Source organism: Mytilus trossulus, chromosome 1, assembly GCF_036588685.1.
Source record: "Mytilus trossulus isolate FHL-02 chromosome 1, PNRI_Mtr1.1.1.hap1, whole genome shotgun sequence".
In the NCBI taxonomy this organism is placed as follows: Eukaryota; Metazoa; Mollusca; class Bivalvia; order Mytilida; family Mytilidae; genus Mytilus; species Mytilus trossulus.
In genome coordinates this window covers 72,427,338-72,439,037 of record NC_086373.1, presented here as the reverse complement: position 1 = coordinate 72,439,037, position 11,700 = coordinate 72,427,338, and the positions used below count along the sequence as shown (strand labels likewise).

At 31.6% G+C, this 11,700-nt stretch overlaps 1 long non-coding RNA gene across 1 annotated transcript; it reads left to right on the top strand.

Moving 5' to 3' along the window:
• Window positions 1-4,438: 4,438 nt before the first annotated feature.
• On the top strand, window positions 4,439-10,512 carry LOC134684188 (uncharacterized). Its single transcript, XR_010101198.1, has 3 exons — window positions 4,439-4,540; window positions 8,537-8,648; window positions 10,044-10,512. It is a non-coding gene; the product is annotated as an uncharacterized LOC134684188 (long non-coding RNA).
• The last annotated feature ends 1,188 nt before the right edge of the window (window positions 10,513-11,700 follow it).

Sequence of the window (11,700 nt, the reverse complement as noted above, 5' to 3'; positions counted from 1 at the left end):
TGAACAATACAACAAAGAATTTTCAGCACAGGATCGGGATATTGTAACTTGATATGTACTATAGTTTGTTTGAAAAAATGTGAGGGTATCGACACATATACAACAGTTCCATATCGGCCCTCTGAGTGATTGGTTTACCAGAAGATTGAAAATTGTCATGTGGTGTATGTTAGATACCTCACACTTTTAGCAAGAAACTACAATGTAACCCATTTGTTTTCCTTTGCTAGCAGTTTTGAACTTTGAAACATGTAATTTACCAAATAAAAAAGTGATTGGCTATGTGTAGATACACCATAGGATGAGCTAAATTTCAAAGCAAAGCTCTCTCGTGAAATTTAGCCTTTCTTATGGTGTATCTACACATACCCAACACTTTTTAATTTGGTACCAATAACAAGTAATTCGAATGTGGAATGGTGGTAGCTAACAACTGACCCAAGAAAAGACAAGTATATGTCAATAAATATGATATTAAAATAGAAGATGTGGTATAATTTCAAATGAGATGTCTGTTTATTACAAGCTATACATGTAGCTACTGGTAGAAAAAGCTCCAGTAAGATTAAATTTTATCAAGGATGGGAGAGGACTTGTTTTCTGAAAGACAGAGAAAACACAAAATCCTTCAACATGATTTTTTTTTATATCAATGTCACGATTCAAGAACTTTTTAATGTTCCCAACAATAGCATCCGACAAACGAACGAAATAGTTGTTTTTTTTATTTAGGGAAAACAACATTTTATCAAACCACATTTATATCTTCAATATAAAAATAAGGAGATGTAATATGATTGTCAAAGTTAAAAAAAAAAATGGATTTAAGCAATTATAGTCGGCTATAAAAGGTCCCGACAAGAAAAATAAGAATCAATACCTTTCAAATTTAACTGACGGCCTAATTCATAATAAAACAATTTACGAAAAGCATAAATGACAGACATGAACCAACGACAACCACTGAACTACGAGCTCTTGGCTTAAAACAGGTACATACAGAATTTGGCAGGGTTAAAATTGTTTGTGTGCGCTCATTTCTCCCCAAAACTATCACAGCACAAGACCAAACTATAAAAAATCAGATGAATGATCGGATCATCATACTATCATTGACGATATCAGACCAGGTGCGGATCCCGCCTTTCTACAAAGGGGATCCAAACCACGGAACACCATAAAAATCGAAAAAAATGGGGCTTCAACCACCAAAACTCCCTCTCCCCGCATACCGGATTCGCTAATGCAGGTCAGTCATTCAAATAAAACCTTCAAACATCATTAACACTTTTGAGTGTGTAATTTAGGTTCAAACAAAAAACGATAACAATACCAAAAATCGTAACAGAAAAAGAAGAGAAAAATCATACCAGACATATATTGTATTGGATTGCAGTAGTTTTAATAAATATTTATATGACAAAAGTATCATGGAAAAGTTTTTGGCTTATAACTCAAAAACCAAAGCATAAAGAGCAAATCTGACATGGAGTAAAAGTATTTATCAGGTCAAGATCTATCTGCCCTGAAATTTTCAGATGAATCCAACAACCCGTTGTTAGGTTTCTGCCCCTGAATTGATAATTTTTAGGAAATTTTGCTGTTTTGGGTTATTATCTTGAATATTATTATAGATAGAGAAAAACTGTAATCAGTAAAAATGTTCAGCAAATTAAGATCTACAAAAAAGTCAACATGACCAAAATTGTCAATTGACCCCCTAAGGAGTTATTGCCCTTTATAGTCAATTTTTAACAATTTTTGTAAATCTTAGTAATCTTTTAGAAAAATTTTCTCCTCTGAAACTACTGGTACAAATTAAACCAAACTTGGCCACAATCATCATTTGGGTATCTTGTTTAAAAATTGTGTCCGGTGACCTGGCATACCAACCAAGATGGCCGCCAAGGCTAAAAATAGAACATAGGGATAAGATGCAGTTTTTGGCTTCTAACTCAAAAATTATAGCGTTTAGAGCAAATCTGACCATGTTAAATTGTTTATCAGGTCAAGATCTACCAGCTTTGAAATTTTCAGATGAATCGGACAATCTGTTGTTAGGTTGCTGCCCCTGAATTGATCATTTTAAGGAAATTTTGCTGTTTTGGGTTATTATCTTGAATATTATTATAGATAGAGATAAACTGTAAGCAGCAAAAATGTTCAGCAAAGTAAGATCTACAAAAAAGTCACATTACCATGTTCTATTTTAGCAATAGGAGCTATGTTTCTTTACATACAAGAAAATAAAATTTATACTAGAAACTCTGAAACTCATTTAGCCTAAGTTTAGCTGAAATTGATACAGCAGTTTCAAAGGAGAAGATTTTTTAAAGTAAGTCAACATGATGAACAAATTGTGAAAAAAGTCTTTAAGGGGCAATAACTCCTTAAGGGGTCAATTGACAATTTTGGTCAAATTGACTTATTTGTAGATCTTACTTTGCTGAACATTATTGCTGTTTACAGTTTATCTCTATCTATAATAATATTCAAGATAATAACCAAAAACAGCAAAATTTCCTTAAAATTATCAATTCAGGGGCAGCAACCCAACAACAGGATGTCTGATTCACCTGAAAATTTCAGGGCAGATAGATCTTGACCTGATAAACTGTCATATTTGCTCTAAATGCTTTGGTTTTTGAGTTATAAGCCAAAAACTGCATTTGACCCCTATGTTCTACTTTTAGCAATGGCGACCATGTTTGTTGATAGATCAAAACTTCGGATACAATTTATAAACTAGATACCCTAAGGAACATTCAATTAAAGTTTGGAAGTATTTGGCCCAGTAGTTTCAGAGGAGAAGATTTTTGTAAAAGATTACTAAGATTTACGAAAAATGGTTAAAAATTGACTATAAAGGGCAATAACTCCTAAAGGGGTCAACTGACCATTTCGGTCACGTTGACTTATTTGTAAATCTTACTTTGCTGAACATTATTGCTGTTTACAGTTTATCTTTATCTATAAAAATATTCAAGATAATAACCAAAAACAGCAAAATTTCCTTAAAATTACCAACTCAGGGGCAGCAACTCAACAGAATGTCTGATTCATCTGAAAATTTCAGGGCAGATAGATCTTGACCTGATAAACAATATTACCCATGTCAGATTTGCTCTAAATGCTTTGGTTTTTGAGTTATAAGCAAAAACTGCATTTGACCCCTATGTTCTATTTTTAGCAATAGCGGACATGTTTGTTGATAGATCAAAACTTCGGATACAATTTATAAACTAGATACCCTAAGGAACATTCAATTAAAGTTTGGAAGTATTTGGCCCAGTAGTTTTAGAGGAGAAGATTTTTGGGTCATAACTATTTTTTCAGTACACTCTCCTTGCGAATTGCCTCTAGGCAATATTGGCAACACTAATTGGCCCTTTGTAATTCAGAGCATAACAATAAGATAATCACTAAATAAGAACATGTTTTGTGTCATTCTTCACTATTAAGAGGGTGAAAATCCTTGCATTTCATTGGTCGAAAGCAATTTACTATGTTCTAAAGATATGAGGGAAGCTTCTCAAACGTTTTCACTACTTAGTTAATTTTTGCACCTTCTGCAGGAACGAAAAAAAATGGATAGCAAAATCTAGAAAAGTTTATAATTTTCTGAAACATAAAATGCATTTAAAATTTATATATCTAGTTCCTGCCATCCCTCAAAACTGTTCCAGGTGTATAGGTTAGTCTGTGCTCAGAGTAAAATTTGGGGTGTAAATACGGCCATTTTAGCCAAAAGGTTATGATGAACCTTAAAGTCCCCTCCTAACCATATATTTGTGGTTGTTGTATTATCTAGTCTATTTAAGGATATGTTGAGTTGTTCCAGAGATGTACCTTTATCTGATGGGGGTCTATAGTAACTACCAACACAGATCTTTTTTGTGCAAGGAATGTTTATTTCTGCCCATACTATTTCACAATCTGTTTTTAGTTCTACAATTTCAGAACTAATAAACTCTTTGGTGATAGCTATTAGAACACCACCATGGCTTTGATTTTTGTTGTTTGTTGGTCTATCATTTCTGTATACATTGTACAAGTTGCTAGGAAAAAAGTCAGTTGATGGTATTGACTTTATTGAAGACCAGTTTTCCTCCGTCGTCCTTTGTGGTAGTTGTCGAATTCTTGTAGAAGTACCTTTGCAGAAAGTAGAAGAAGTAGACCAATTGTAATACATCTGATGCCCCCAAAGGGAAAACAGTAAAACAGATCACCATAACGTTACACATAAACAACACTCTTGTAACCCTTCTAAACAACTTGTCGATAGATCATTCGTTTAATTTTAATCAATTATAAACTTTTCTTCAAAAGTCTTGCCCTACAGTATTATTCATAGTAAGAGTTAGTGTTTGATAATCGCATTTATTTATGACCGTTATTGTTTTATTTATTTTTAAGATTCAGTTATGTAAAAAATGATATCAAAGATGTTTCGGTGAGCAAATTTTCTTAGAATAAGGTGTCTACTGCAAACATTGTCTACTTCCGCTAATAATTGGAAATAAAAATCTTAAGGATCCGTGTAAGTACTACTTTTACTTGGATTTAATCCTTGGTGTTCCTTATAAAAGAAGCATATACTGAGAGTAGAATCTACTGAATCTTGGAAAGCGGCCTCCGTTGTCATCTGACCATTTTGCACATTTTTGGAGTGAGCGCACGTAATTAAAAAAAATTATTTGGAAAATAAGGCCACACTTGTTTAATTTCTTGTTCTTCGGATTTTTGGACTCCAAAGATAAGGGCGAGAGAGCGCTGTGAATTTACTAAAAAAAAAGTATTCGTCGCATGCATTTTTTTGCTATATTTCATATAAAAACACATTGTTTCCATTAAATATTTGAGGGCATTTTATGGTTGGATTTTGATGAATCCGGGTCCGTCCGCCCTGATTCTGGTTAGCCTTAGTTTCTGATCGCCCTAATACCTGTTCACCTATTGTCCGTTCGCCTTGATTTTATTTTTTACTATAAAGTGTTGCGTTGTGTTTATATAATTGAATGTGTTGAAGTCCGTCTACAATTTGGCCGAATATTTACGATGTATCATGTTGTTTATAGCTAGTTGCTACTAAGACTTACTAAGGTTATACGTTTCTGTACATTCACTATTAAATTGAATTACTATTAGTAAAACAAATACCAAAAACACAGTCACACTGCTGTACATTGATCACTTGTCATCAGTGTTTTTACCCATCCAAGCTGACTATTTTATTTGAGAAAAATGTCATTTTCATTATTAATCCATCAATGACAATTCATATACCAATCAGTGATATCAAAGATTTCAAATAATACCTTATCAACAATCAAAATTCAATCAACATTAAATAAAGGTAATTATAAAATAAAGTGTAACAATGCAGCCAAGAATTTTATCTAATTAATATAAATTTGGCAAATATTTTGTATTTAACTTTTAATCTATACATGTACTTAAATTTCAATATATATATATATATATATCGTTTATTAATGTTACATATACATATCAAAAATTAGTATAGGGCGAACGAACCCAGGGGGAACGGACTATCAGGGCGAACAAACTCAGTGCGAACGAACCTAGAGGGGCGAACATGTAATCAGGGCGAACGATCCCGATACCGATTTTGATCAACAAGGCCTTAAAAGACGTGGAATTGTCTAAAGTATTTTTTTTTTTATTTGGTAATAGTTTTGTCTTCAGGGGATTTTGTTTTCTCTTGATTTAAACACATACAATAAATTTTTATAAACTAATTTGGTTGAATATCATGAATATATATACCAAATTTTTTAACAGAAAATAATATTTGTGTTTATCCAAGGATTTGTATAGTTAGATTCTAACTACGGTATACAAATCCTTGGTTTATCTTGTGAAAAGATGAAAAATGATCCACAAAAAGAATATAACCAAATAAACAAAGAAACCTGTGATTTTTCTGCTTCTATTGGTACCATGGGTACCAAGTTGCTTAAAATCAAACCAAAAGTGACCCCAAAATATGACCACCTAAAATGCTAATCATAATGAAAAATGTTCTTATATATTTGAATAAAGTGAATCTTATGAAAATAGATCATTTAAAGAAATTGTCTTGAAACTGATTAAATATGTTATCTTCAGTTGGTTAATTTCTTTCAAATACATGTACAAAGTGCACTTCTAAAGATGGTGACACTTTAATGGTCTATTAATTAAATAATATTTTTCCCCAGTGTATTATATTGTTGATAGTGCTGGACTGGCATGACACATATTCTTGGTATACATTTGCAAATAATATTTCACTCAACCTAGGCCTTTTAGATAAAATTAATAATTGCAGGGAATTAGATGAATTAAGACTTTTAAAGTCCTTAATAAAAAATGAATTTAAAGAAAAATCTAAGAATAAAAACTTATGATTAAAACTGTAAACTTGATTGTGTCAATAGGTAGAGAGTTTTTGCTCATAACTTAAAAGAAGAAAATAGTGGACAATATAACATCATGTATAAAACTCCTAGAAAGAATAACATGTGTAAACTGCCACTTATCGGTCAATGAAGAACACCTATTCCTTGATTTTAGAATAAACAAAACATCCTTAGTTTTTGGAATATTATTTACCTTCTCATAATAATGTCACTTATTCAGAAACAAAAAGTAAAAGAAATGCTTAACCTCTGATTTAACGGGTTTTATTAATTAAAAACTTGTAAAATCCCTTTCGATTTTTATTAATTTTAGATTTTATGTTATTGAGTTTAGGGATTGTATTCATTAGAAAAAGGTTGTATTTTCTAGTTTTCAAAAATAACTTAAAAATGCTTTCAGCAGTTCTCATGAAACGTTGGTGTATTGTTTATATATATTGACTGAAGCTCCCTTTGTTGCTTATTATAAAAAATGACCTAAAAGAGTTTGAATATTCTGACTTTTACTAAATGACTATTTAATGAGGTGTGTGATTTTTTCTTAATAAGACTATGAGGCAAAGTGGTATACATAGTTTAGTAGGGAAACAATGGCTTGAAACGAAATAAATCTTTGTTTGTAATGAGTTATGTGCAGCTTCTGACCCAAATACATGGTTGGAACTTTCATTGTACAATGCATTTGGTTCTGCTTTGAAAAGAATCACAGAGCTGAGTCTATGTACCATATTATATAAAAAGGTTAAGTGGTTGTTAGGACCTAGTCCTTAATTGAGATCCTTGTCAGATATTCCTGGCCATATGTTTTCCTTTTTTGTCATATAAAGAATTGTTTTAATTTGATATGTTCGTAGGGGAAACATGGAACATTATTAACATTCTATATAATAAAATATTATTTGTATCGATCACCGAAAGGGGAAGTGGTTAAGAACACAGTATTATTTTTCATAGGGGGTTCACTCTATACATTGTCTTCACTTCAAGGTAAATTGAGCAAATTTCGGTAAATTTCGATGTTTAACAGGTTTTCACTTTTAGCTACGGGCTCACGAGGGTCTTATATATGATCTTATTGCTGTTGCTAACAGGACGGTTTTGCCTACGGTGACTTTTCTCATCATTTGGTTACTCCTATATCTATAAAGTGCTTTGAACATCTTCATGATATGTATAGCATCATAAATATTAGTAACTGTAACAAAAACATGCATTAGAATATAAAATATACGTGTGCATCACACCAACTTGATAGAAAAAAGTGAAATCGAGGGACAACTTTCGCGGCTCTCGTAGCACAAAACAAGTAGTCTTTTATTGTAAATATTTGCATCAGTTTACAGTTTAATATATACTGTTTCAATATTCTTTTCGTATTCAAGTAGAATGTTCGTATTTCCCATAAAAATATGTTTTCCCTGAGGATCCCAAAATATATTACTGTACGATCAGTCTACAACTGACTGTATTCTATAAGCGATTTCAGATTTTTTGACTGTATGACCAGTCGTGATTTTGAAAAAAAACCACGGCAATTTGGAGGTATATATATATACGTGTCTGTCTATGTGATATTATTAACTGTCGAGGGAACTATAACGTGTAATTTCTTTCATAAGATCCTTAGAACAGCTGCCATATTCACAATTGTGAATATTGGGATGTATCAGGCAATATATTAAATTTATTGGCAACCCTTACTTCGCTTTTGACACGAGTGTTATAAATTTTTCACTTTACGACAGGAATAAAATGGCTTTTGGTCAGTGCTCAAATTATGGTCAGTCCAGTAACTGTAAAATACATGTACATGTATTTTTTTTTTGGCTTGTTATCACCGTGTATCATCGTACAGTTGATATAGGTACTAAGTACTACTAACCAAGCAGGCGGGTCTCTATTTTGCATAGCATGCAGCAATTCTAGAAATCCAGGAAAAAAATAGGCATTATACATTTATCTGTGAAGGAAATCCTGCGATCAAATAAGGGTTGTGTGCATGTGGCAGATGTTATTTCTTTATTTAACAATTATTTGTATCATTATACACATGTTTATGTTCCTTATTTAAAAAAGTATCTGTTTGTAATTAAATGATTACCTTTTTTCAGCTTACCTGTTGATTTCAAGATACAGTATGCCATTCCAGGTTTGATGAAATATAGAGTGATGCTTTGAACATGCATGAACATGTTGAAATTGGAGTTTTATTTTTATAGACAGGTAAATTGTTTTATCCTGCAATCAGCTAACTTTTGTACAATGAGACAACTCTCCTCAAGTGTCCAAATGACACCAAAATTAACAACTACAGTTATAGGTCACTGTATGGCCTTTCAACAATGAGCAAAGGCCATTCTGCATATATTCCACTACAAATGGCCCCTAAATTGCAAATGAAATTTTTAGCAATTCAAAGGAGAAAACTAACAGTCTAATATGTAACACAGCAACACACGACAACCACTGATTCTAATGCAACAACATTTGTAACGTTCATTTTGATTGGATAACGTCACTTTCTTACATGGCATCAATTGACAATTGATGCTATGGGACGTACGCGCAAGCGCAGACGGCATATGCCAGATTTTAAATAGATGTTTTAACGTTGTTTTCTGTCAGTTTCATTAGAATGGAGATAACAATATTGTATTTTAAGCTCCGAAGGCATCAATTGGGGATTTGATGGTCGCAAATACCCGTTTACTGTCTCCGCTAACGCGTCGCCAGTAAACTTAATTTGAGACCATCAAATCCCCAATTGATGCCGTCGGAGCTTAAAATACAATACAGTTATCTCCTAAATAACAGGCACATGCATACAGAATGTGGAGGGGTTAATAGTCTATAGACATAGGAAGATGTGGTGTGAGTGCCAATGAGACAACTCTCCATCCAAATAACAATTTATAAAAGTAAACCATGATATGTCAACGTACGGCCTTCAACACGGAAGCTTGGCTCACACCAAACTTAAAAGTATAAAGGGCCCCAAAATTACTAGTGTAAAACCATTCTTACAGGAAAACCAAGTCCAACAGTCTAATCTATATAAAGAAAACAAGAAAAACATATAAATTACATAAACAAAAGACAACTACTGAATGTTAGTGAGCCTGTTTTTTAATTTGTGCAAATAAATTTCTGTTTTCTTACATTGTGAGAATATTAATATATCAATGTAAATTCAGAAATTATTATAATGTTTTTATATGGCAAATTTGCATTTTGTAAATTGCAATAATGGAACTCACATTCTGAAATCAATAAATATAAGTTTTATCAAAGTAGTGCACCTTATTAAAATGTGTGTTAAAAATAACATCCTTGTTCAAATGTATAATGATATTTCTAGCTACATTGAAGACCAATTGGTGGCCTTCGGCTGTTGTCTGCTCTATTGTCGGGTTGTTGTGGCTTTAACAGCCATTTCCTTTCTCAATTTTATTATGCATGTTATTAAATAAACACCAGGGAATTTATATGTTGTTTGCATTTTAACAGTAACTTCTTGAAGAAATATGTTTGCACTTACTTTTTATTACTTTAATATTTAATCATAACTATAATGTTAAACATTTCATTTAATATATACATTATATTTTCATATTTCAGCAATGATGATCACCTGCTCCGAGACAGCAGAAGAAAGTTACTTATTTATAACTCATCATGACCATGATGACCATTTAATACTGAAAATCTGATTAAAATTTGTTTGGAAAGCCACCAAATATTTCAATGAGAAGTAGAAAAAAGACAGCAATTCTATATCATGTATATCATGTACTAAGCAGAAGCATTTGCTGTTTCAAGACCCAATTGAATTGGAGTTTAGTGTTTTGATGCAGTGAAACAGAGGAATATTTAAGTGAACAGTTTAGCTTCTTTTTCATCCTCGTGAAAAATGTGTTGCAACGTTAACAGTTTCATGGATTTAATTTGTGGTTTCTTTCGTGAAATATTTGAAAAATCTGCAATGTCTAACCAAGTAGTTTATAAGAGATCTAAAGATAAATATATGACATGTATGATATTCAGATGAATTTGAAAGAAGGAAATATATTGATTTATAAGACTTCAATATGAGTGTTTAGTTATTTTTTTGGCAATTACAGGCATGACAGGGAGTAATTATAAGATAGAGTTATTTGATTTAAACATAAATCCTACCTACAGATATACATGCAATATAGATATATATGCATGTAGGCATAAAATTCACTGATGCACCACTAGTTTGAGTTACAAATAATACATGTACATGCACATGTAATTATAAAAGTAAGAATATGACATATGAAAAAAAATTGATTGCCAATGAAACAAATCTCCATCAGGGAAAAAATAGTTGTATATATATATTGGCCACCTGCAGAGACATGAGAGAACAAGAAAATCATATTTAATCATGATTTATAATTTTTCAATTTCATTTCATATAAACACTGAATACAGGCCTGGGTTTACAAAAAGTTCAAAAGCATAAAACAGTGTTGTAATCATGCAGTTGTTGTTCATCTTAAAGACATATGATATTGATGTTGGGCTTCAATAATGAGCAAAACATATGTATAACAGCCACATAATGTTTAATTTTGAACAAAATAATTATGGGTATTTTCTTTGCCATTTTGCACATACATGTATATATGTATTGTACATGTAGATGTGTATCTCTGACATGTACATGTACACAAATGTAGCTTGCATTGTTTATACATGTACTTGGAAATCAGAAAATGCAATGTTTTCATTTCTCCGTGTTCTTGCATTTTGTCTAAAATAAAATTGGTTATTTATATAATCATGATAATTGTAAATGTTTGGCATAAAAAAAATATAAATTTATTTAAATGATGGTATTACAATGCATTATTTGTATCCAGGATTTTCTGTAACTGCAATAATAAATCTCACATTTACCATGTTTATTGTCCTGGCATTGTTTAATATAAATTATTATTATCTTGGGAATAAATTTATTCGCATATTTTGAGTCTATTTGAAGGATATACATTATAGTTATCATGATTATATAAACTTGAAAACTTGATGGAATATTCACAGTATTAGAAGACTAAAGATTTTTATATATAGCATATTTTGCATGAGATGTGATGTATGGCAGTGACACAGCATGACCCCAACACAGACAGAAATTGCTTTCTTCTATTTTGAAATTCCATGCATATTTTTGTAATACAGCTAGAATTTGATTTAAAGCATGTGGTATAATTGTCAATGAAGTTTTGATTAACAATTAAGTAAT